The sequence below is a fragment of the Rhinoderma darwinii genome, chromosome 4, assembly GCF_050947455.1.
Source record: "Rhinoderma darwinii isolate aRhiDar2 chromosome 4, aRhiDar2.hap1, whole genome shotgun sequence".
In the NCBI taxonomy this organism is placed as follows: Eukaryota; Metazoa; Chordata; class Amphibia; order Anura; family Rhinodermatidae; genus Rhinoderma; species Rhinoderma darwinii.
The window spans coordinates 302,547,525-302,572,716 of NC_134690.1; the positions used below are offsets into that span (position 1 = coordinate 302,547,525).

A 25,192-nucleotide genomic window follows, 5' to 3' on the forward strand; every position below is an offset into this window, starting at 1 on the left:
GAGTCCCTCCAGACCATCATAGACCCGTCCTGCATCGTCACTGCTAATCCTCTGCAGGTTAGAGACATCCCTCCTGGGAGGACTTTTGTTCGGTTGGCAGACAGGAGAAGAATTCTCCGCTGGGGACATAGTTCTAAACTTGCTGGGCACGCCGGTGTCCGTAAAACCCGAGACCTGATTGCTCGTCACTTTTGGTGGTCCACGCTACCTAAGGATGTTCTGGACTTTGTCTCTGCTTGCACGGTGTGTGCCTCTAACAAAGTCACTCACTCCAAGCCTGCCGGCCTGCTTCAACCTCTGCCTGTACCCAATGCCCCCTGGCAGCACATTGCGATGGACTTCGTCACAGACCTTCCCCCCTCAGCAGGATGTAACACTGTCTGGGTGGTGGGGTGGACCAGTTCTCTAAGATTGCTCATTTTATCCCGCTGACCGGCCTACCTTCTGCTCCTCGTCTGGCAAGTCTCTTCATTCAGCACATCTTCCGCTTGCATGGCTTGCCTCTTCACATTGTGTCCAACCGGGGGTTTCAGTTTACCTCTAAGTTCTTGAGAGCCCTCTGTAAACTCCTGGATGTGAGATAGGACTTTTCCTCTGCCTATCACCCCCAGTCCAATGGGCAAGTTGAGAGGATCAACCAGATCATGGAAAATTATCTCCGCCATTTCATCTCTTCACAGCATGATAACTGGGTACAGCTTCTACCATGGGCCGAATTTTCTTACAACAACCACACAAGTGAGTCCACCACTTCCACTCTGTTTCACATCGTCTACAGTCAACATCCCAGAGTCCCTCTTCCTGTGCCGACTTCATATCAGGTTCCCGCTGCTGACTCTGCATATGGGGACTTCCTGCAAATCTGGCAACAGACCCGGTCCTCTATTTTGCTGGCAGTAGATCTCATGAAGCGAAAGGCAGATACTAAGAGAAGAGAGCCGCCTCAGTATCTTCCGGGGACTAAAGTCTGGCTGTCCTCTCGGAACATTCGCTTGAAGGTGACCCCATACAAGTCCGCTCCCAGGTTCCTTGGACCATTCGAGGTTCTACAGCAGATCAACCCTGTCGCCTACAAGCTTCGGCTGCCTCCTACCCTCAGGATTCCCAACTCCTTCCATGTCTCCCTCCTGAAGCCTGTGATCCTAAACCGCTATTCCAAGACTCCCAGCCCTGCGGTTGCTCCCAGCGGCTCCTCGGACATCTTTGAGGTAAAGGAGATCTTGGACACCAAGAGAGTGAGAGGAAAGACCTTGTATTTGGTGGATTGGAGGGGGTTTGGTCCCGAAGAGAGGTCCTGGGAGCCAGAGGAGAACCTCAATGCCCCTACTTCTAAAGAAGTTTCTCTCTCGCTCCGGTCCCAAGAAGAGGCGGCGTAAGAGGGGGGATACTGTAATGTCCGTGGCTGCGGGCTGTCAGCTCCAGCCTCCCGCTGACAGCCGCAGCCACGAGTCGGCAAGCGCTGGCCCCAGCCTACTCCTCAGGAGACGCCAGCGCTTGCATCCACTAACCTCCGCCGGAGCCCGCAGGGTGCGCGCGCACGCTCGTCCCCGCTCTTAAAGGGGCAGCGTGTGCACTGGACATCTTGAACGACCTTTGACCCGTGAGTACCCTGGGCTATAAGAGGGGTCCAGCCCCCTAGTTTGATGCCTGAGTGTTGTTAGTTTTCCCAGTCTGTCTTGCAAATGGTCCCTTAGTGTTTCCCGTTCCTGTTGTTACCCGTACCTTGTTCCCCGTTCCTGTTTCCCGTGCTTTGCCCTAGTATCAAGTCGTGCCACATCCTGTGTCATCTGCCACGTCCAGAGGAATCTGCCACGTCCTGTGTCGTCTGCCACATCTGGAGGAATCTGACACGTCCTGTATCATCTGCCACGTCCGGAGGAATCCGCTACGTCCTGTGTCATCTGCCACGTCCGGAGGAATCCGCCACGTCCTGTGTTATCTGCCACGTCCGGAGGAATCCGCCACGTCTGGCACAACTTGCGGCTCCTGTGTCATCCGCCACGTTTGGCGCCATCTGCTGCACCCATCTCATCTGTGCCAGAGCTGCGGCCACCATCTGGACTATTCAGGTACCCTTGTGCGGGACATTGTATTTCTGGGGTGCCCTGTTGTTTGGCCAGCTGCCTCCCCGCTGCGGCGGTACGGCCTAGTGGGTCCACTAACCCGCTTCGTGACACTCTAATCTATGGGGGATGCGTGACATCACGTCCCGCAGCGCAGGACACGGATGCACCTCGGATGAAAAACTGCCGTTGGGAATCCGGCCTTAGGGTGCATTTAAGCGTCCGTATTATGGTCTTAGTGCCTGGATCGCACACAATTCTACTGGACTGGCCTTAGATCACCACAGGAGAAGTGTTCAAGTCAATGCATCACACCAGCAATGATGATGTGACCACTACATCAGGACCATCAGAATTTTTTTGTATTGTCAGAATCTTATCAACAATGTTGATAACAATCTGTTTGAGTGAAAAAGCTCCAGGTCCTCCTTAACCAAATTCCGCAAAGAGACCCTTCCAAAAACTCCATAAAAAAAACCCTGATTGCCAAAAATCTCGGTGACATATAGGGAGATAATAATCAAAACTGGTACAAAGGAAGAGGGGATCAGTTACCATAGCAATCAATCGGATTTCAGCTTTCATTTTTCAGAGACCCTTTTGAAAACAAAAGAAGCAATATGATTGCTTACTATGGACAACTCCTCCACTTTTCATGTGCACTATAGACTTCCATAGGCTCCACCAACTACTTCTCCATATTGTTTGCTAACACTTTTAAACTGATGCTCTTATTATATAATAACAAATAAGCATTGAATGAATTTTGCTGTGTAGAGCTTCTTCTACCATGTCAAAGTGTATACTATGATTACACTCGACCTTGGTGCTGGGATTGTAGCTAGTATTTACTTTTCTTATGTAAGGGTTTGTCTGGTTTGAGCAACCTAATGTTATTTTTTTTAATAATTAAAAGTTATACATTTGTCCATTATACTTCATGTATTAATACCTTAAAGTTTTCAAGATCTTTGCTTGTTGTTATTCAGTAGGAACATTCATTGTTGATTTCCAGTGGATAAAATTCTGTCCATGGTCATGTGATGCTGGGATCATTAGAAGACACAGCTCTGATACACATATTGTAACTGTAGCGAGCTATGAACCTGTGTGTTCATCACATGACCAAGGACAGAATTGTATCCCCTGTAAGTAAACAATGAATGTCCCTACTGAATAACAACTAGGCCCTTGTGAGCATGGGCCCAAAGTGAGGAGTGTGAGGCGTGGACGCCCAGAAGTGAAGAGGCACACGGAAGTAAAGAGGCAAGAGAACCTGACCTGAAAGTGGTAAGAAATAAGAATATAGAGGTCTAGAGCAGGCAAAGACTTCATCCAGGCGGAGTGCCGCCATCAAAGCAGTACTAGTAGTACTCCCGTCAGGGGCCCAGCCACATGGCTGAAGAAAAGTGGCACGGGCTGTCGTGGCCCCCCCTGGACTGTCGCCCTCCTCGCAACCCTCGCTGCCTCCCTTGCAACGCTCACGGACCCCCCCCTCACAATGTTCACGCCCCCGCAGACCAGTTGTAACTTCAGGATCTGGACGGGGAAGATGCAGCATGTAAGCAGAAGCTCCGATTGGAGATCCCACCCCCCAACCAGCTCCTTCTCTACACAGCCTACTGGACCTGCAGTCTGGTGAGTGTCCCCCACTCTCCATCCTGCTTCCCATTCCACCTGACCCCACTTGTAGAATATATAAAGTATGTTAAAATGTTTTTGTTTTTTTTCATTTTTCCTAGCGTTTTTTGCCGCGATTTTAGAAATCGCGGCAAATATAGCGCAGTTTTACTGCGATTATATAAAAATCACAGCAAAACCGCGTGACTTGTGCCGTGATTATGAAAATTTCATAAAAAAAGGATACAAAACATGAAAAAATAGTGCTGTTAGGCTATATTCTCACAGTAAGGTCCAATCATCTTTTTGCGCCATTTTGCAAAAATGGTGGCAAAAAAATGGGATTTGACCGCACTGTGTAACTAGACTAAGGCCTTATTCAGGTGGCCATGTTTGGTCCGTGATATACGGAACGTGTATCGGCCGTATTTCCCAGGCCGACCACAATTCATGGAGCCGGACTCCTAACATCACAGTTATCAATGGTGCTGGGAGTCCCTGCCTCCGCGGGAATACTGCCCCATACTGTAATGATGGGACAGTGTTCCCACGGGAAGAGAGGGACTCCAATGATTATAGATAACTATGATGCTAGAAACCCGGCTCCCTGAACAGTGGTCGGTCCGGGAAATATTGCCAATACACTGTCCGTCTATCACAGACCGAACATGGACGTCTGAATAAGGCCACTTACTTGTCTCGTATTTTAAGTGCGGATTGCGCATTGAAAATTCACTACAAATTACAATATAAGGCAATATTCAGAGGAACGTGTGTGAAATCAGCCGTGAATAACGGCCATTTTTCACAGCCGTTTTCACAAATCCCTCATAGAATTGAGTCTATTGAGGGATCCTTTAAAATGCACAAAAATAGGACATGTCCTATTTTTTTACAGGCCCTTCACATGGTCCGTTAAAGCAACGACTATGTGAATAACCTCATAGAAATACATGCAGCCGTGTGACGGCCATTAAAAAAAGTCCTTCACACGGACGATTAACACGTTAGTCTGAATAAGCCCTAACCCATGTGAATGGGGTTTGTCAAGAACCCATGCTTGTGCAGCAGAAAAAAATCTGCATGGAATTTAGGACGTTCTGCTGATTTATAACCCCTTAACGCAATATCACGTAACTGTACGTGATAAGAGTTAGGTATGTATGGGAAGTATAGAGCGAGCTCACGGGCTGAGCTTGCTCCATACACTGCCGGTGATGACTGTGTTACGCAGCCGACACTGCACTACAATGGGCGGAATCAAAGAACACTTTGATTTCGCCCGTTTAACACCTTAAATGCCGTGGTCAATCGCGACTGCAGCATTTAAAGTGTTAGAATCTTGTGGGCGCCCCCTGAAACAAGCCATTCCCCCCCCCCCGTAGCACAATCGGCTGTTAACAACGGTGGTTATAGCAGCCTGGGGGCCTAATCAAAGCCCCCAGGTCCGCCTCCAGGTCCGCCATCTTTGAAGCCCTGCCTCCCTCCTCCCACTGATGTCAATGGGATGTCAGAGACGGAAATGCCCGAAGAAAGGGCATGTTGCTTCTTCTTCTCGTGAGTGTTTATTTCCGCTTGCGGGAGAAAAACGCCTACGTCTCCCATTGAAATCAATAGGAGGCGATTTCGGCTGTTTTTTGCCTCAGTTTCCAACGCATTTTCCGCTGCAAAAAATGCGGCAAACAAAACTCTGTGTGAACAGGGCCTTATTTTTGTGCGGATCTGCTACACACTTGTGGCACATCTGCATCAGAAATCAAAGGATAAGCCTCTGATTTTTGCTGTGGAAAAACACATTGAACTTTAATGGCAACGTAAGAACGGAGCATTAGTTCTCCTTACATTCTCACAAGCGCTTCCCCCTCCCTTAATGCTCCCTTCACATCATGTTGTTGCCTTAAGTTATCATGTACGTCAGGAAATCTCCTAAGATACACTATAAACAACGTAGACGATAATTCACAGGGCTCCATTATGTCCTTTTAGCCTCTATCGGGCTGGTGGACGTCGGTTTACCTTATTTTTGTAGCATGGAATATCGTAGTAGATTTTGCTATTCCGGAGTCCCCATGCACAGCATCATAAGTGCTCTACCTGTCGACTTTGTCCCTGGGAAAGCTCCTGCCATCACTGTCCATATATGTAAAGTGACATCAGGGTATTCTCCAGGGCCGGAATCCCTGGCCAGAGCGTTGCCGACGCTCCGGCCGTTTACTCAGGCTTTGCAATGCTTTGGACTTCACTCTACGTATACGGACATCAGGAACAGCGCCATAGTCCCTGTGCAGAGCGCTAGTAGAAGGCTCCAGTCCTGTTCATGGATGGACAGTGACTTCAGTAGTTTCCCCTGGGCCATTCCCCGGGGCGACGTATCCCACTGAATGCCATACAGTCGGATACGTTTTGGCTAAATAGCTCAAAATCCAGAGCATTAACCGGTCACTGCCTGCTCCATGGTTCCGTTCACTGTAATTGACATCAGCACCAAAATCAGTTAATGCGTATAAAGTACCAACGTGAGTGCCACACATTCCGTTGCCCACCCCCTAAAATGGAGGGGGGGGGCAGATATCTTGGCTGTATGGGGCCCAGAAATTCCTGATGGCAGCCCTGTCCAGGCGTGTTGTGGTGGTGGAAGAGCTTAGAGCTTGCAGTGGACAGAAGCAGCAGCCAGCACTGCAACATGGTAAGTGACTGTGAAGAAAGCAGCAGCTTCTGTGCAATATTTATTTTATGTTGCCCCCCTGCACACCTTCTGTCTCCCGCTTGATCCCACTTATCTCCCTCCCTGCCACACCACGGAGCCGAAGACAGTTTGAATCTCACCCCAGCCACCCCTCTCGCCACTTTTAATTGCCGCCCATCCCCCGGTAATGGATGGGGCCCACACTCCCTGATTCCTGATGGTGGCCTTGTTCTTAGATAACAAAAGCATATGTGTCAGTGTTTGGAATCAGCCGATTACCTTCTAAGGATTTCTTAATGAGGTTCCATGACTTACATTTTACTTGGTGTTTTCTACTGTGCATGTCTTCTAGGCAGCATGGGTATATTACTCTACTCTGTATGCCCTATACATCAATATAGTATAATTGTATTTACATAAACATGTTCTCTCCTATCAAGTTGTTACCAGGTCAAATCCCACCTGTGATCATCAGTCAAGAACGCCCATCTCAGTTACTTGGAGATTGTATCGCTGGCAACCAATCTGCATCCACACCACCACAACGCCATATCAAGCATCACCATTGAGGTTGCGCAGCCGTGGTATTTAGAACATTAGTCTGAGTGACGCTTGAATGATGTAGGACAACCTTGCCAAGTCTCTCAGGAGAAGCATCCCTATCAAATAATCAGCACTCATTCTTCCCTGTAAAAAAGGAGACAGAAAACAGAGGTGGACCCCTCAGGTAGTTCATTAAAGTGACAGTAACTCACATGCTTTATCTCTAACCGGTTCCCGACCGCTGGCTGTGTATATACGGCCGGCGGTCAGGGTCCTTAAAACCCGCGCCATAGTCTATTTACAGCGCAGGTTTTAGATTGCTGCCCGAGCGATTTGGCAGCTTAATGTCGAGTTCTCCGGCAGTCACTAACTCCCGGGGACCCTAAGGAAAAGACCTTTGAGGGACAGACCATAGTAATAAAAAAAACTAAAAGTAAAATAAAGTGCAAGCAAAATGTAATAATAAATACACATAAAATACCCACCCCCAAAAAAACTTTCCCCAGGCCAATCAATATGGTAATGCTAGCCCTAAGCCAATTATCCTAATATAGACATGTAATATATCAAAATTTATGGTAAACAATCACAATCACAAATAAAAGGTCTGTTTTAGGGGAAAACGATGTTATTACCCAAAAAAATAGCTAAAATGTAAAAAATGTCTGGTCCTGAAGGCTCCAAATAGCCCGGACCTGAACCGGTTAAATGAATTATATTTTTATGCAGAAAATTGCTTGTATAGATACATAAAAGGTGTTCTTTTGTCTGTTATTATAACAAAGATAATCACAATCCTTTTTTTCGGAGGTCTGTGTAAAACGGGCAATAGAAGGATCATACATGATAATGAGTGATTTATCCACATAACATCTCTATGTGAATACCAAAATAATTATAATTAATACACAGAATAAAAATCCACATTAAAATCAATATCAAGAGGCAGATAATATACAAATAATTTTGGGTCAAAGTGATTATTATAAAACTTGAAGTCTTCAGTAAGGACCGGAATAAATTGGTTTTGTTTAATTTGTTTGGGTTGGCACTCAATGTCACCGGTGTATATATGAAGTGGGCTCAGGAACTGAGCCGGTTCCAAACGCAGCGGTGTCAGCTGTATATTTCAGCTGACTCTATGCTCTAAAGACCAGGATAGGAGATAACCTTGATCCTGGCCGATTAACCACTTAGATGCTGCGGCATCTAGGCCGTTAAACAGAGAGGGTGCACCTTCTATTACCCCATTGCCCCCCCTGCGACACGATTGCTGGGTGCTGATGGGTTGTCATGGTAGCCAAGGGCCCTAGTGAAGGCCCCCAATCTGCTAACACTATATACTGCAATTCAGAATTATTGCAGTGTATCATACAAGCGATCAAAAGTTTAATAACATTTTCAAGAATATATAAAATAAAAGATTAAAAGTAAAAAAAACAACCTTTTCCGATTGCTTAACCAGTAGGCGCACCACGACGCAACTATACGTCCTGGTGGCCAGTGTCTTAGCGCACGAGGACGTACAGTTACTGCGCGGTTCCCACTGCACACTGTCGGCGACATTGTGAACCGGGAGGCCAGCTGTCCCCGACAGCTGACACTCCACTGTGGCAGATCAGCTGCTCATTTCCGTTTATTTTGGCAATTAACCCCTTAAATGTGGCGATCGATAGCAATCACCGCATTTTAGGGGGTTCTAGCAGATTGGCAGACCCCACAATGAAATCGCGAGGTTTGTCGACAGCTAGCATGGTGACCGGAGGCCAAACAATAGCCTCCGTGTCTGCCATGTACGGAAGCCTGTCAGGACCAGCCTCCTGATAGGCTTCCTGTCAGAGTGTCGATTCCACTGTTGCTGATCTTTCGGCAATTAACCTCTTAAATGCGGCGATCAATTGTGATTGCCGCATTTAGGGGGGTTTGTAGCACATCAGCAGACCCCATGCAATTGTGGGAGTTGCTGATGCTTGTGATGTCACCCGGAGGCCAGACAACGGCCTCCGGGTCTGCCATGTATGGAAGCCTATGAGGACAGACTCTGGCTGGTCCTCGTAGATTTACTGTCAGAGTGACTGTGACGTCACACTGACACTTGAAATCACCCCGCAGAGAATTTTTATTTTCGGTTTCCCAGTACATTATATGGTACTATAACTGGTTGCCGACACAGGACGAGAATGCTCGTCCTGAGCGGCGAGTACTTTGCGCATTAGGACGAGCATTCTCGTCCTGTGTGACAGCCGCCGATGCGTGCGATCGAGAGCGGGGCAACGGCTGTAATACACAGCCACAGCCCCGCTCTAACAGCAGAGAGGAGAGAAACATCTTCTCTCCGCCATTAACCCTTTGAACGCCGCGATGAAAGTTGATCCAGCGGCGTTCAAGGAGGGGGGACTGCACTTTGATCGCGTCACAGAAAATAACTGTGACGCGATCAAAGCCCACAACTCGTATAGGCAGACAGCCCAGGGTCCATTGAAGGACCCCAGGGCTGTCTGAACATATTTCCTGTTGATAGGGCATACAGAGGTATGCCCTAACAACTGCCTGTGTACAATCAGTACACAGGCTAATGTACTGGCATATATATTAGTGATAAATAAATAAATGAATAAAAAGTAAAAAAAATACACAGAAACACACATTTTTTTAGAGTAAATAAACTTTTTAAAATATAAGTCCCAGAACATTTGGTATCGCCCCGATCGTAACAACCTAAACAACAAATATATAACATTATTCATGATGATCGGTGTATGGTGTAAAAAAAATGTAAATATTAAAACTGCATTTTCTCTGCATTTTCGCCAAAATAAAAATTTATAGAAATTAAACGATAATGTATTTGTGCCAAAAAATGGTACCTACATAAAGTACAACTCGTCCCGCAAAAATTGTTCTGTCCTGAAGGCCAAAATTGGTTGTGTTCTTAAAGGAACAGTGTCACCAAATTTTTTTTTTTTATATCAGTTTTATGTTAGGGTTTTATTAAAAACGTTTATATTTATTTGTGTGTTTGTGTGTTACTTTTTTCTATTTTTACACTTTTTCTTCCCTATGGGGGCTGCCATTTTTTTTTCCATTTCTGTATGTGTCGATTAACGACACATACAGACATGGAATACGGCAGCTCCAGTCCCATAGGGACTGCGAACGGGGCCCGTTCCATCCACTTTGGTGTACGCCGTGTGTGTGGGAATGGCGCATGCGCCGCTCCCACACAGTCCGAGTCGAAATGCGCGCCGTCCGGCGCCATTTTCCTGTGGACCGGAAGTCGCGGCCGGGCAGTAAGATTACTACTTCCGGTCGCGGCATCCGGACTTGTGCACATGGAGCAGCGGCAGCAGACGGAGCGGACGGACCGGTGGGAGCGGCGGCGACTGGAGCAGGTAAGTGATTTCTATGTATGTTCGTGTTTCAGTGTGTTTTACTAGTGTATGTAAACCTTCTACACTGTGTGTTAGCTCAAAAAATGGCGACACACAGTGTAGGAGGTTAGACCGTTCAAACCCCTCGTTTCTCCCGGCACTAGCCAGGATAAAGGAGGGGGGATTCTGAGAGCTCACTAGAGCGAGGGATTTTTTCCCAATTTTGCAGCATAAAGCAATGTGGTTGCTTTACCACATGCAATGCTGCAATTTTGGGAATTGCTTCATCTAGTGACCAGTGCTGGGAAATATTATAAATTGAATCCAATTTATAATATTTCCTGACTCGTGAAAAAAATAAAAAAAATTAGAACAATGTTTAATCACCTACACACTAATTGTTTAACTAAAAAAAAACAAACATGTTTTGCTGCCAACACATTCCCTTTAAGGGGTTAAATGTTGTCTATAGAAACTACAACTGGAGAGATTGTGTTACAAATTTTGGGCGGCTTTTTCTCCTTTAGTGGACAAAAATGTTGATGTTAATTTTCATGGCCTAATTCCACTAAATTCTGCAAAAAACCTGTGGGGTCAAAATGCTCACTATACCCCTAGAAAAATTCCTTGAGGGGTGTAGTTTGCCAAATGGGGTCACTTTTGGTGTGATTCCACATGTTTGTCCCTCCAGGGCGTTGCAAACGTGACATGGCAATGAAAACGAATCCAGCTAAATCTGCGCTGTAAAATCCAAATGGCGCTCCTTCTCTACTGAGCCCTGCTATAGGTCCGAACATCAGTTTATTACCACATATAGACTATTTCCGTAATCGGGAGAAGATGCTTTACAAATGTTGGGGTGCAGTTTTTAAAATTATTACAAATGAATTTCGGCAAAAAAAAAATTAATTTGTACATTTCCCCTCTACTTTGCTTTATTTCCTGTGAAACGCCTAAAGGGTTAAGAAACTTTCTGAATGCTGTTTTGAATACTTTGAGGGGTGCAGTTTTTAAAATGAGGTGATTTATTGGGGGGGATTCTAATATATAAGGCCCTCAAAACTTCTTCAGAACTAAACTGGTACCTGTAAAAATAGCCTTTTGAAATTTTCTTGAAAATGTGAGAAATTGCTTCTAAAGTTCTAAGCCTTGTAACGTCCTAAAAGGACGTTCAAAAAACTATGCAAACATAAAGTAGACATATGGGAAATGTTAACTAGTGACTATTTTGTGTGGTATTACTATCTGTTTTATAAGCAGATCCATTTACATTTAGAAAAATGCAAATTTTTGCAAATTTTCTCTACATTTTGGTGATTTTCACTAATACATATTGAATTTATCGACCAAATTTTTCGCTTGGATAGGTAACAGCATTCCCAAGTTATTACCACATAAAGTGACAAATGTCAGATTTGAAAAAATCGGCTGTGCCACAAGGCCAAAACAGGCTGCGTCCTAAAGGGGTTAAATAGAATAATATAAATAAAAAAAGAAACATAATTGGTATTGCCGCGTCTGTAATGATCCAAACTATTTAATATATAATGTTGTTTATCCCGCATCAGTGAAATCTGTTAAAAAAAAACAAAAAACCACAACTCTTACAACCCAAAATACGTACAACGAATAATAATCATCAATATCATTAATAATAATGTGTTATCTCACGATCTATCGCAACCAGTGTAGAGATATACGTCAGATATATTTCGTTTTAAGAATTAAAAAGTACTTTACACTGACCCAAGAATAGCACAAGTTTTACCTAAGGAATCTTTTATTATGTCATTATCCTAATTTGCAAGATAGATTAATGATAAATAATTTTACTCGACCAACTGTGAAACTGTAAGGCTGGGTTCACACTACCTATTTTCAGACGTAAACGAGGCGTATTATGCCTCGTTTTACGTCTGAAAATAGGGCTACAATACGTCGGCAAACATCTGCCCATTCATTTGAATGTGTTTGCCGACGTACTGTGCAGACGACCTGTCATTTATGCGTCGTCGTTTGACAGCTGTCAAACGACGACGCGTAAAATGACTGCCTCGGCAAAGAAGTGCAGGGCACTTCTTTGCAACGTAATTTGAGCCGTTCTTCATTGAAGTCAATGAAGAGCACCTCAAGATTTACGTGTGTCAAAGACGCCTCGCATAATGCGAGGAGGAGCTTTTACGTCTGAAACGACGCAGCTGTTTTCTCCTGAAAACAGTCTGTCTTTTCAGACGTAAAAGGTAGCTAGCGTGTGCACATACCCTAAGGGTACAGTACGTCGGCAAACCCATTCAAATGAATGGGCAGATGTTTGCCGACGTATTGTAGCCCTATTTTCAGATGTAAAATGAGGCATAATACGCCTAGTTTACGTCTGAAAATAGGTCGTGTGAACCCAGCCTAAGGGGTTAGTCGCCTCAAAGGTTCATACCCATGTGGGACTGTACCATCTGCCTATTTATAAAAAACAATATCAGAACTCACAAATCCCATTGATGAGACTAGAGGCAAAATAATGAATTTTATTATTTGTAGGACTTATTGTTCCTGCACCAAGCTATACATTGGTTACACTTCACAAGAATTATGCAAGAGGGTACAAAAGCATATCTCTACCATTATGCTGAGTCGGTGCCATCATCCCCGGATGTCAGCTGTATCTGACAGCTGATATCTTGCTGTAATGGCGGGGACCAAAGTTAGCTTCGATCCCAGCAATTAACCCCTTAAATGCAGCCGTCAAAAGCGATGGCTACATTTAAGTTGTTTGCAGCTCATCAACACACCAGCAATGAAATCGCCGGAGGCGGGGCCTGAAAGGCTTCCATAGCCGCCGGCAAGATGGTGCCGGCTCAGGGGATGAGCCGGCGTCATCAGCGCTGGATATCAGCTGTATGTTACAGCTGACATCCACCTGTAATGGCAGGAACCGGAGCTAGCTCCGATCCCTGCCATTAACCACCCAGATGCAGCGATTGGATGCGATCGCTGCGTCTTTGTGGTTGCCAGCAGATCGGCAGCTGTGCCCTGCAATCGCACAACTGCCAACTGCTATTATGACACGAGGAGACCTAACAATGGCCTCCTGTTTGCCATTACGGAAGCCGATTATGCCCCGCACGGAGGCGAAGCCTAATCGGCTTGCTGTCAGGGAATGACTGACAGATCTAATACATTGCACTACGTAGGTAGTGCAATGTATTAGAAAAAAAATCTGACAGTTGGACCTTCAAGTCCCCTAGTGGGACTGTAGTAAAGTGTAAAAAAAAAGTGAAAAAAAAATGTGAAAAAAAGTTGTAAAAAATATAATAAGAATTGTAAGTAATAAAATAAAACACAATCGCCCTTTTTCCCTTATCAAGTCCTTTATTATTGAAAAAAATAAATAAACCATACATATTTGGTATCGCCGCGACCGTAACGGCCTAAACTATAAAAATATTATGTTATTTATTCCACATGGTGAACAGCGTAAAAAAAAACGTAAAAAATAATGCCAGAATTTCTGTTTCTTGGTCACTTTGCCCTACAAAAATTGAAATAGAAAGTGATTAAAAAGTCGCATGTATACAAAAATGGTGCCTATAAAAACTATAGCTCGTCTCGCAAAAAACAAGCCCTCATACAGCTCCGTTGACGAAAAAATTAAAACGTTTTTGGGGTGTGTGTCTCCAGTGGCATAAGCTCGGCACGACATACTTGCCACTGAATTGGCAATTCTGGGGATAAATTTACATTTTTACTTTGCACCATACACAGCGCATTTATTTATGGAAAAGACATGTGCAGTGAAAATGCTCACTACACCCCTTAATAAATGCCTTGAGGGGTGTAGTTTCCAAAAGGGGTCACTTCTGGGGGGTTTCTTTTATTATTTCCCATCTGAGACTCTGCAATTGTGAACCAATTCTGTGTAAATTGCCAAATTAGGCCTCAATTTCGCATGGTATTCTCTCACTCCTGAGCCCTGTCAAATGTCCAGGCAAAAGATTAGGGCCCCATGTAGGGTGATTCTAAAACTGGGAAACACAGCATAATAATTAGAGAGCTCTCTTGTTATGGTGGCACAAGCTGGGCACCACATATTGGCATATCTACTGAAAAATCCCATTTCAACTCTGCAATATTGAGTGCACGCTAATTTATGCAAAACACCCGCGGGGTTAACATGCTCGCTACCCTAGGTGAATACCTTGAGGGGTGTAGTTTCCAAAATGGGGTCACTTTTGGGGAGTTTCCACTGTTTTGGTCCCATAGGGGTTTTGCAAATGCTACATAGCGACCAGAAACCAATCCAGCAAAATCTATAGTCCGAAAGCCAAATGGCACTCCTTCCCTCCTGTGCCCAAAAATTAGTTTATAACCACATATGGGGTATTTCCATACTCAGAAGAAATTGCTTAACAAATTTTGGAGTTCTTTTTCTGCTTTATTTTTTGAGAAAATGAAAGATTTTGCACTAAAGCTACGTCTTATTGGAAAAAAATTTTTTTTTTATTTTCACTGCCCAATTCAAATAAAATCTATGAAACATCTGTGGGGTCAAAATGCTCACTACACCCCTAGATTAATTCCTCAAGGGGTCTAGTATCACAAATGGAGTCCCTTTTGGGTAGTTTCCACTGTACTGGTACCTTAGGGGCTTTGCAAAAGGGACATGGTGTCAAGAAACCAATCCAGCAAAATCTGTGCCCAAACAGCAGTTTATGACAACATATGGGGTAATTCCGTACTTGGGAGAAGTTGCTTTACAAATGTTGAGGTTCTTTTTTTCCTTTATTTGTTGAGAAAATGAAAAATTTGGAGCTAAAGCTACATCTTATTGAAGAAAAAGGATTGTTTTTATTTTCACTGCCTAATTCTAATAAATTCTGTGAAACACCTGTGGTGTCAAAATGATCACTACATCCGTAGATGAATTATTCAAGGGGTGTAGTTTCCAAAATGGGGTCACTTTTTGGGCGTTTTCATTGCTTTGTCCCCTCAGGGGCTCTGCAAATGTGACATGGCCTACGCAAACCATTCCTGCTAAATTTGAACTCCAAAAGCCAAATGGCGCTCTTTGCCTTCTCAGCCCTGCCGTGTGTCCAAACAGCCGTTTATTACCACATGTGGGGTACTATTTTACTCGGGAGAAATTGCTTTACAAATTTTGTGGTGTTTTTTCTCCTTTAGTCCTTGTGGAAATGAGAAAAAATTAGCTAAACCTACATTTTCTTTGAAAGAATGTAGATTTCCATTTTCACGGCCTACTTCCAATAATTTCTACAAAAAACCTGCGGCGTCAAAATGCTCACTACACACCTAGATAATTTCTTCAAGGGGTGCAGTTTCCAAAATGGGGCGACTTGTGGGGGTTTCCACTGTTTTGGTCCATCAGGGGCTTTGCAAATGCGACATGACCTCCGAAAACCATTCCTGCTAAATTTGATCTCCAAAAGCCAAATGGAGCTCTTTCCCTTCTAAGCCCTGCCATGTGTCCAAACAGCTGTTTATGACCACATGTGGGGTATTGTTTTACTCTGGAGAAATTGTTCTACAAATTTTGTGGTGCTTTTTCTCCTTTAGTCCTTTTGGAAAAAAATAGCGAAACCTACATTTTATTTGATAGAATGTAGATTTTCATTTTCATGGCCCACTTCCAAAAATGTCTGCAAAAAAACTGTCCGGTCAAAATGCTTACTATACCCCTATATAAATTCCACGAGGTGTGTAGTTTCCCAAATGGGCTCACTTTTGGGGGGTTTCCACTGTTTTGGTACCACAAGAGCTCTTCGAAGCTGACATGGTGCCTAAAATATATTCTAATAGAAAGGGGTGTCCAAAATACACTAGGTGCTCCTTTGCTTCTGAGGTCCGTGTTTCAGTCCAAGAGGAAACTAGGGCCACATGTTAGATATTTCTAAAAGCTCTAGAATCAGGGTAATAAATGTTGAGTTGTAATTCTCGGCTAAATCCTTCTGTGGTACAAAAAAAATTTATTACAAATGAATTTTGGCAAAAAAAAATGAAATGAGTACATTTCACATCTATTTTTCTTTAATTCCTGTGAAACGCCTAAAGGGTTAAAAAACTTTTTGAATGCTGTTTTGAATACTTTGAGGGGTTCATTTTTTTAAATTAGGTGATTTATGGGGACTTTCTAATATATAAGGCCGTCAAAGCCACTTCAGAACTGAACTGGTCCCTGTAAAAATAGCCTTTTGAAATTCTTCTGAGGCCTGTGTTTCAGTCCATAAGCACACTAGAGCCACATGTGGGATATTAACTAAAACTGCAGAATCTGGGCAATAAATATTGAGTTGCGTTTCTCTGGAAAAACTTTGTGTAACAAAATTTTTTTATTAAAAATGAATTTCTACAACAAAAAATGAAATTTGTAAATTTCACATCTAGTTTGTTTTAATTCCTGTTAAACATCGATGCCAATCTAAAGTAGACATGTGGGGGGGGGGGTGTTAATTAGCGACTATTATGTGTGGTTTAACTGCCTGTCTTACAAGCAGATACATTTAAATTGAGAAAAATGCTAATTTTTGCAATTTTTCGCCAAATTTTGGTGTTTGTCACATTTAAATACTGAATGTATCGAGCAAATTTTGCCAGTAACATGAAGTGCAATGTGTCACGAGAAAACAATCTCAGAATCGCTTGGATAGGTGAAAGCATTGCGAAGTTATTACCACATAAAGTGAAACATGTCAGATTTGAAAAATGAGGCTCTGTCAGGAAGTTCAAAAGTGGCTAAAGAGGGAAGGGGTTAAAGGATTTGGGAATGTCAAACGCAGTTATTGTTTTAAGGGTTACGAAACCATACTCCCACGGTCAATCAAACCTGTCATATTGAAAATACAGTTTGATCTGTGAGCAAAATGTCATAGAGCAGGAGGTGCTGAAGAGATTCATACAGTGAAGGAAATAAGTATTTGATCCCTTGCTGATTTTGTAAGTTTGCCCACTGTCAAAGACATGAACAGTCTAGAATTTTTAGGCTAGGTTAATTTTACCAGTGAGAGATAGATTATATATAAAAAAAAAAAACAGAAAATCACATAGTCAAAATTATATATATTTATTTGCATTGTGCACAGAGAAATAAGTATTTGATCCCCTACCAACCATTAAGAGTTCAGCCTCCTCCAGACCAGTTACACGCTCCAAATCAACTTGGTGCCTGCATTAAAGACAGCTGTCTTAAATGAACACCTGTATAAAAGACTCCTGTCCACTGGCTCAATTAATCAGTCTGACTCTAACCTCTACAACATGGGCAAGACCAAAGGCTTTCTAAGGATGTCAGGGACAAGATCATAGACCTGCACAAGGCTGGAATGGGCTACAAAACCATAAGTAAGACGCTGGGTGAGAAGGAGACAACTGTTGGTGCAATAGTAAGAAAATGGAAGACATACAAAATGACTGTCAATCTATATCGATCTGGGGCTCCATGCAAAATCTCACCTCGTGGGGTATCCTTGATCCTGAGGAAGGTGAGAGCTCAGCCGAAAACTACACGGGGGGAACTTGTTAATGATCTCAAGGCAGCTGGGACCACAGTCACCAAGAAAACCATTGGTAACACATTACGCCGTAATGGATTAAAATCCTGCAGTGCCTGCAAGGTCCCCCTGCTCAAGAAGGCACATGTAAAGGCCCGTCTAAAGTTTGGAAATGAACATCTGGATGATTCTGAGAGTGATTGGGAGAAGGTGCTGTGGTCAGATGAGACTAAAATTTAGCTCTTTGGCATTAACTCAACTCGCCGTGTTTGGAGGAAGAGAAATGCTGCCTATGACTCAAAGAACACCGTCCCCACTGTCAAGCATGGAGGTGGAAACATTATGTTTTGGGGGTGTTTCTCTGATAAGAGCACAGGACTACTTCACCGCATCAATGGGAGAATGGATGGAGCCATGTGCCGTCAAATCCTGAGTGACAACCTCCTTCCCTCCACCAGGACATTAAAAATGGCTCGTGGCTGGGTCTTCCAGCACGACAATGACCCGAAGGCAACAAAGGAGTGGCTCAAAAAGAAGCACATTAAGGTCATGGAGTGGCCTAGCCAGTCTCCAGACCTTAATCCCATCGAAAACTTATGGAGGGAGCTGAAGATCCGAGTTGCCAAGCGACAGCCTCGAAATCTTAATGATTTACAGATGATCTGCAAAGAGGAGTGGGCCAAAATTCCATCTAACATGTGTGCAAACCTCATCATCAACTACAAAAAACGTCTGACTGCTGTGCTTGCCAACAAGGGTTTTGCCACCAAGTATTAAGTCTTGCTTGCCAATGGGATCAAATACTTATTTCTCTGTGCACAATGCAAATAAATATATATAATTGTGACAATGTGATTTTCTGTTTTTTTTTTTTTTAATATATAATCTATCTCTCACTGGTAAAATTAACCTAGCCTAAAAATTCTAGACTGTTCATGTCTTTGACAGTGGGCAAACTTACAAAATCAGCAAGGGATCAAATACTTATTTCCTTCACTGTATATAGCTTTGTGGGAAAAGATCCATTATAACTTGTATTTAATTCATTCACACCTCTGCTCAATCTGGATCTAAGATTCCACTGGGCGGTCTCACTCAATGATTGACCGCTTTCCCAGTATGAGTGTGTATAAAGAAATAGCTGTCATATCTGAGTAGGACCGCCCACTGGACTCTTAAACCCGGATAAACAGAGCTTTAAATTCATAAAATACTCAAGTTATACTGAATTCTTTCTCACAAAACTATGTATAAATCTGCTCAGCTTTCCCTGCTCTATAACATGCTGCATGCTGTGCAATGCAGGCTACATTTTCAACTTGACAGGCAGAAAAAAAAATCAAGATTTTGGAGGCGGTGTTGTACTACATGTGGTTTTTGACACATTTTTTTTAGGTGGTTTTCACCTGGTTTTTGAGGTGTTTTCTTAGAAGACAGCCCTCTGGAGGGTGTGGTTCCCACAGGGCTATGAAAACTCCACCCATCCTCTTCCTAGGCACCATTTTATGCACAGTTTTGCTAGACAGAGGACTGAAGCTCAGATTTGAACAGACCCACACAAAAAAATGGAACCAAATCCACAACAGGGCAGCAGTGGGGCAAGAGGCAAGAATCAAGGTGAGGAGGCAGGAAATGCACCTCCTCATGAAGGTGGTTGTCAACGCAGTATGTCGGCGTAAATTGCGTCAGGTAGGTTTTGACCAACACTTTTTCTACCCTCCATTAGCCAAATTTTGAAAAAGCATTAATTTCATTATTGTTTAACCTTTTACTTTTCACAGGAGGAAGAAGCACGTAGAGAACACTGTCATCGCTACTAGTTGCACCCCATTAAGTTATTGTTGCCACAGAGGGGACACCTTGGACAGCTTTACAGAGCTACGGGGGAGAGTATTTTTTCTAGTTGCATGTTCTCCACACTGCAACTGTACAAAATCGTGATATATTTTTTTCAATTTAGCTACTTCATATGCTGTGGGTGTCAGCTGAGAACTCGGACATAAACGAGCATGAAAAGAGTGAACTCTGTCCTGTCCATTTAACTACTACATGCCACCGTCTATAGCATCCATGGCATCTAAGCTGTTAGAAAGAGGGGCCTGGCACCCTCTGACAACTCAACGCCCACTACCAATGGCAGCGCTGATATTTGTCATGGCATCCTGGGTGGCTGATGAAGGCCCTGAGGTGTGCTTTCTTTCTGTTTTTGTTTAAACCCTGCCTCTCATATGCCAACACAATTTTTTTCAAATTTTTTTCAAATAGCTTTTTCTTTGTAGATAAACGCAAAAGGAATGTATTAAATTTTGTATCGCCATATTCACATTGACTATCAATAAAATTAAGTTGTCGTTTTCACTGCACGGTGAAAGTCATAAAAATGAGACCAAAAAAAAAAACAACAATGGAGGAATTGCAGTTTTTTCAAATTCCACGCAACAAATACTTTTTTTTTTTCATTTTCGCTGTATATTATGTAGTACTTAAAGATAGTGGCAATCAAAACTAAAAATCCCCCCCCAAAAAAAAAAAAAACAAAGCCTTCACATACCTCTCCATTGACAGAAAATTAAAGTTATGGCTCTTTGATGGCGGCGAGTGAAAATCGAAAATTTAATTAAAAAAATCTTGGAGCTTAGGGTTTTAATAAATCTTGATGTTTCTTTACAGCTATCCTGAGGAGTTTATAGATTTTTGTCAGATGAGTGTCCAGGCATTCGATCGGCTGGATGGGATCCTGGCAAACCATTTAATTTGTCAGGACATCACCATGAGGTGGGCCATCAGTTCTATGGAGAGGCTGCTAATCATGTTGCAGTGAGTTTTTTTTGTCATGTATTTTTTTTTTCTGCGTGTGTGCTTTGCCTTCTTGACCATCTTTACTAATTTTCCTTGATAGATATTAGTGGGTATGGTCAAGATAAGCATGTATATACGTGATTGCTCCTTGTACTAAGTATTTTTCAGATTTTTGGCAACTGTGGAGACTTATGCATCTCTGCACCTTCAATTCCAGGTTGGTAAATCTACCATCTCAGGAATTGGGAGGAGTACATGCTATGTGATTTGGCAGCACTTGCAGCCCATTGCGATGCCCAGTCTGACCCAGGAGACTTGGTTGAAGGCAGCAGCAGGCTTTCAGTCTGTGGCCAATTTCCCCAACTGTATAGGTGCCGTCGATGGGAAGCACATACGTGTGCAGAAGTCACCGCACTCAGGATCAAATTACTTTAATTACAAGAAGTACTTTTCTGAGGTCTTGATGGCAGTGGCTGATGCCTCATATAAGTTTGTTGCTATCAAAGTCGGCGCCTATGGCAGTACAGGGGACTCCCGGCCGCTACTGACATCATCATTTGGCCAGCGATTGCTGGTAGATCAGGTAACTCTGCCCCATCCAAGATCTCTTCCGAGTACCATGTATCCACTCCCTTTTGTCATGGTAGGGGATGAGGCTTTTCCGCTGATGACCAACCTGCTGCGCCCATACCCACGGAGGGTACTGGATGCCCGGAGAGGAGTTTTCAACATGAGGCTGAGGCGGGCACGATGCTTTATGGAGTTCATCTTCGGGATCATGAGTAGTAAGTGGAGGGTCTTCACCTGTGCAATGCAGTTGGATCTGGACAGAGTTGACATGGTTATTAAAGCTGCCTGTGTGTTTCACAACTATGTTCACGACTATGACAGTTCGGTAATGGACGTGGAGCAACAGGCAGCTTTTAGTGACCTACCTGTCAACTGTTTTTTTGGCCGTGCACCCAACTGTAGAGATGCCTTTGCGGACTACTTCATGATTCCCGAAGGTACCTTACCTCGGCAATTTACATCCCTCTGTGAATAGCAGCCTGACCAGGACTGATGGTTCACCTCATTGGTCCCTGCAATGGTTTCTACATCCCGCCCACCAGCAACTTGCCTCTGCTGACATTTTGTTTTAATTTTATTTAATAGTTGGCCTTTTATTTTCAACCTGAGTTTTCCCAAACACTATTCCACTAAAATTGATTTTAGTTCAAATATATGTGTCGTGATATTTTTTGCAAATTAATTTGAATGTGTAAAGAAGATTGTGTTTTAAGTGTCACTTTGTCTATTGGAAATCTAGTACCCACAAATTAGGTGATGTATTAGATTCACATCAGCTAGAGTGTCCTTGTTTATATGTGGTCTTTTTTTATATATAAAAAAAACGCACAATGACTTTTTTTTCTAAAAGACATTTTAATTTTTGTTTTCTCTGCTAAAGTCACGCTGCGTCTTTCTTAAAAACTGTTTCGTTTTACAATGAGAAAATAACAAACTTGTGACCTTCAAGAAGTTTGGATTGGTGACGGTCCGAGCACCCACTGCTGGTAGGGGGGTTTGAGAAAAATGAATAATAAAATTGTGCCCGAGGGGAGGAGCAGGGTAAGGGGCAGTAGTGGGAAGGGGTTGGCTCTGGGCCGCGGTGGAGACTACATCAGAAGCACTTGTGCCAGGGCCCTGAAAGGGCCCTAAAACCTGACGGAACTGGTTTATAAGTACACCCAGTTCCGGCAGGGCGGAGGCGTGAATGAAGTCTGCCGCCACGGCGAGATAATAGGAAATAAACTGCTGCTGCCTTTCCACCGGCATCCGGCGGCAGGAGGATGCCAACGTGTAACCAAAGAAATCAAACTCGTCATTGTCGTTCACCCTCCAGATAAGGGACAAAGACTCACTTTGCACCTCCATCTGCCTGTCAATTATCCGGGGGGTGCTTCTTCAACGCCCCCACGTGGAAGAGGTGCAGGTAGGGGGGGTGGGACCACTGCCCTGGATGGCCACAGGGGGGGCATCAGTAGGCGATGCTGCTGTTGAGACAGGTGTCTCCTCCCCTGGTGACATTTGTGGCAACCAAGCTTCCCACCAGTGGATCTTGCTCTTCCCCCTCTGCTTCATGCTGGGCGGATGTTGAAGGAGTGGGTTCTCTCTTTCTGCTGCTGTCTATCTTGTGTGGCAGGGGACTTTGGCTCTTGAAAGTTGTCTTGAGATCTGTAGGAGAAAAAATACATTTTAAGTACATAGTACATATACATTTTGAGAATACAAACATAGGCATTAATACTTACGGCTGTTGTCCCCTGCTAGGCAAGATGAACAGCAGAACCTTGTAATGAAGGTTTTTGGGTCTCCTCTCTGCCTTCCGCACCTCCTTCATGAATCGGTCCTGCACAATCTTCCACCTTTTTTCACGTCTTCCTCTGTAGATACAAAATATACATTAGAGCTTAAAAAAAATATACAAAAATAATTACGTAAAAATAAAAAAAAATTGAAAGACATACTCACCATTACACCTTTTTTCTGAATTTGAAAGGCGACTCCACGCTGGGTACAGTGCCTCGCAGATTTCTATCCATGATTTTCCCCACAGATACCAGTCACTTTATCCAGCCGCACCTTTGTCCCATAGATTGAGATGGGACTGTACCTGTAAAAAATTTGAATAGAAAGGTCAGTTTATTAGCTCACCCAACATTGTCCTGCTTGCACAATTTATGATCCGCCACCAAAGGGTATGTCAATACATAACGTATTTTATTGCGGAAAATCATCAGCGTACAGTAGAAGCAGAGTGGATGAGATTTGAACATTACATGTATGGAAGATGTGTAAGCAGTACTTATTTTTTATCCTTTTCGTAGGTGGAATCCTGTTGAAATTATCCTCCTTTCTCCTCAGGCGAGTTTGTGCTGGCTTGTGATGTAGTCTGGCGATGATAATGGCTGCATTGAGTTCCACCCACATCTTCCAGACCGTTTTTCTGGGTGGGCTTAACTTCTTTTTTTTTTGCCAAAAAACGCATAGTTTTTTCCCGTCTCTCCATTTCAATGGGGTTTTTGAGGTGGAAATCGCCTCAAGAAAGGTCATGTTGCTTCTTTTTTCCGCAAGCGGCCAAAAACCGCTCAGGGAAAAAAATGGCTTTGACTCCCATGGAAATCAATAGGAGGATATTTGGGCCGTTTTCGGGCGCTGGTTTCTGATGCGGATTCCACGTCAAACTCAGTGTGAATAGAGCCTAATGCTCTCCTCAGTCTGGAATCTAAGTGAATTTTTAACCTCAATACAGTAGTCCCATATGGGATTAAAGAGGCATTGCTCTTTCCTGGCATGTAAACCTAAAATTGGCCCGTAAGGATAGGGGTGCTATATAGTGGTTGGATGTTTACAAATAAAACGATGTCTGTTTTTTTATTCTTTTCACTATTACACAATGTAATTGCTTTATACATCAGGCTGACAAAGCATTGGTGCCCGTTTTGGAACCCTGGGTCTGGTCCTCTACGGCATGGGTATTTGGACGTTATACACTGTGTATATACTTTGCACTGGCGTTTTTTTTGTATGTGCCAATGGGGGTTTATTGTGCCTTATGGATACATCGGTATAATAGTCTAAAAACTTATTGATTATTACCACTAGCGAGTTTACTTTTTCATCTCTAGTTGTACTATACTTTCATATTAAATAAATGACCTATTTGTACATTCAGGAACAAACCAATTGTTGTAACTGATGACCAGAAACAAATGGTTTGATATAAAACCAAGTATCAACTTGGTGCATTGACCTATAAGAACACAGGTCTAGCCTATAAATGAAGGTCAATTAACACTTAATTTAATAGAAATATGAAAAAGCTTTATTTGACATAAATAAACACACAAAGTAGATGAATAAAAATAGAACCAATGCAATGCAAGCAGATGTCCTGCAGGCAGAAGCAACATAAGAAGATAAAGTAACATATAGTAAATAGATATATTCACATGAAGTAACGTAATTCTGTTTCTATATTCCTACCTAGAGTCAATGTATGTAAATATAATGACATAGAAAAAAAGCCAGATGTATGGCCACAAAACAGCTTACCCATGTATGTATGCTCCTGCAACCTGCAGAGACACCAGACCCGACGCGCGTTTCGGCAGGAAATGCCTTCGTCCGGGGGTGGCGTCTCTCCAGCGGAACAAGAATATTTAAGGAACTGCGATCCAATAGGAAAGTTTAGGGCACCTGAGATGAAATAATTAATTGATGATATCAGCCACTATAGAACGGCATGCGTGAGGTACAGAGCAGACCCGTGACGCACTTCCGGCCCCGCGTCATCAAGGAGGTCGGAGCAGGAGCGCACGTGGCACCCATGCTCCGCCCCTCCAGATGAAGACACGGAGACGAAAGACGCACGAGACACTCCCCCCTGACCTAAGCGCTAGGCTAATCATCTGCAGAGTGCAGTATATGACTAAACTCCACCCTCAATTGGATACATACGGCTCCAAATAAAACGGGAATAGAACAACTGAAAAATGAAGCACAGATGGAATATCAACATATAAGAACAGAAGAAGTAAGTATTAAAGATTAAAAATTTAAAATAGT

General features: G+C 43.4%; 1 long non-coding RNA gene across 1 annotated transcript; it reads right to left on the bottom strand.

The window, feature by feature from the left end:
• Window positions 1-22,938: 22,938 nt before the first annotated feature.
• LOC142761166 (uncharacterized) lies at window positions 22,939-24,775 on the bottom strand. The gene is made up of 3 exons (XR_012883534.1): window positions 24,680-24,775; window positions 23,096-23,237; window positions 22,939-23,007 (listed from the first exon to the last, which is right to left on the bottom strand). It is a non-coding gene; the product is annotated as an uncharacterized LOC142761166 (long non-coding RNA).
• Between the last annotated feature and the right edge of the window lie 417 nt (window positions 24,776-25,192).